The sequence below is a fragment of the Oratosquilla oratoria genome, chromosome 3, assembly GCF_046742065.1.
Source record: "Oratosquilla oratoria isolate Oo_2021 chromosome 3, ASM4674206v1, whole genome shotgun sequence".
NCBI lineage: Eukaryota > Metazoa > Arthropoda > Malacostraca > Stomatopoda > Squillidae > Oratosquilla > Oratosquilla oratoria.
Genome location: NC_134779.1, coordinates 27,295,817 through 27,298,316, shown reverse-complemented (window position 1 = coordinate 27,298,316; position 2,500 = coordinate 27,295,817).

Here is a 2,500-nt window from a genome sequence, read left to right as displayed (position 1 = left end):
CCACCGCCCCGGGTCAGACGCAGTGTCGCAAGACACAGTACATCCACAGCAAGGCCGCTTCATTTAATCGGCGACCCCCCCTCTCCGTCCCCCTTTGCATATAAGGCGAGGACGGGGAGAAATCCCTTCGGGGCTGCGTCAAAATTTACTCACACATACTACCCCACCCCCCACCCCCCCTAATTTCTTCACTCATTGGGTGCGTCTCCTCAAAAAAATCTTATTACTCTTTGACTGCAGTTTTGGGTGATAAAATGCGTACAAAGCCTACCTCGAAGTATTAAGAAATTTTATTTTGTATCTTAATTCAGATTCACATAAAAAGTTAATGAACTTTTTCCGTGGCCAATTAACTACCCTTCTTGAAAATTTCATACACATACGCACACACACACACACACAGACACACACACACACACACACACACACACACACACACACACACACACACACACACACACACACACACACACACACACACACACACACACACACACACACACACACACACACACACACACACACACACACTCGTGGCGCAGTTGGTAGGGTTCCCGATTGCCACTTCGGAAGTCCGGGTTTGAATCCCGCCTAGGGCTGAAATAATTTCAGTATCGCTGCGATGTGGGTTGTTACTTCAACTCTCGTGGGTGGGGAGTTGGGTGTGTGTGCACGTGCAAGGTCACAACATTACCCATAGATCGGTCATATACAAGCTCAGCTCTCTTCCGGGAGGGAAATAGCTGTCGAGAACAAGCCCAACACGTGATTCGAAGACTATGGTGAATCACAAACACATCCACGAGTGATTCCATATCCTTCAAACACTATTGCGGAAAATTATAACAAAACAATTCATAAGAATTAATTAAAGACCTATCTATCTGTATACCAAAGGTTTTCCCCCTTGTTAAAGAGGTAGCCAAGTCAAAAGGTGAGTACCCACTGCCACCTACTCCACTCCCGTCCACCACCCTCTCCCCCTGTCCCATCTTAGCTTCTCATGGATGACGAGTCATCTCCTTATCCCGGGCACTGCTCTAAAAGATAGAAAAGTGGAAATCTGTGGACACACTAATTCAAAGACACATAATTAATTCGCACAGCTTTATATTACTCAGATGACGAAGTTTGCGGTAAATGATTCACTGCAGGTGATAATTAGCTGAGCAAATCTCCAAAATGGTAATCCAATAAGAGCTACATCACTCTGAGCGACAGCTTCATCAAGATCTGTCAGTTTTCATCACTCACATTTGAGCCTTCGACAGGACAGTCGCCGCCAGCTATAACGGGGACAGTTTTGTAGTTGTTGTTGGTGGTGGTAGGGCTGCTGCAGCTGCTGCTGCTGTTGTTGTTGTTCATAATTTTCTTCTTCTTCTATTTCTTCTTTTTCTTCTCCTTCTTCTTCTCCTTCTCCTTCTTCTTCTCCTTCTTCTTCTACTTCTTCTTCTCCTTCTTATTCTCCTCCTCCTTCTTCTTCTCCTTCTCCTTTTTCCTCTTCTCCTTCTTCTTCTTCTTCTCCTATTTCTTCTTCTTCTCCTTTGTTGTTGTTGTTGCTGTTGTTGTTGTTGTTGTTGCTGTTGTTGTTGTTGTTTATTCCTGGAACGAGATGTCGAGGTCTGCTCTCCAGAGCCCCTTGATGAGACTCAAACCTCAATTCCCGCTTTTATTTTCATTAAGATTAGGAATCTACTGACACACTGCCTTTCCTGTAACTCAAGTTCTTGAAAATTAAGTAACAGATTTCACCAAAAACTAGCGTGTCCGGTGACCACCGACAGCTCAGCTTTAATAGATAATTATTGTAAATCCTAAGCTAAGTTAGCATATTTAAGTGAAGTCGTCACTCTATCCAGCCTAGTCCTGAAGAGACAGAAGGAAGAAGAGGAAAAATTTAGTAAATTCCTTTCCATGTTACGGGAATGTTGATGAACTCATCATATGTGCTTGCAATCAATCCAACTGTTGCTCTGATATCGTATCCAGTTATGTAATGTACCTTGTGGCTACAAACAAACAAGAAGGGTAAATCCCATTGTTGCGTCCATATCAAATGCATTGGGAAGTGACATTAATCTGCAATGTTCATTACTCTTGCCCCGCGAAATATCAATCAGAAGCGTGTTGCTATTCTCGCACTTTCATAGTCGCGAGGACTAGCCCCATAGTAGTCTCCAGTTCTCAGCAGTAACAGTTAGCTATCTACACCAACAGTCAACAAAGCACATAGAACAAAGTTGAAAGTTTCGGCCACAGATACTCGACACGTCCTGACGAATGATATTCATCTTCTTCAACTATAAATCCATGATGATTTAGTAACCATGTAGTAAGCGCTGAAACTATCAGTTGTTTTAAAAAACGATTAGACAGCTTTATGGATGGAGACGACAGGTGGTGATGGATACGGAGCTGCCTAGTGTAGGCCTTATGGTCTCTTGCAGTCTTCTTTATTCTTATGTTCTTATGACCCCAACGCCAAAAGGACTTCATTCAT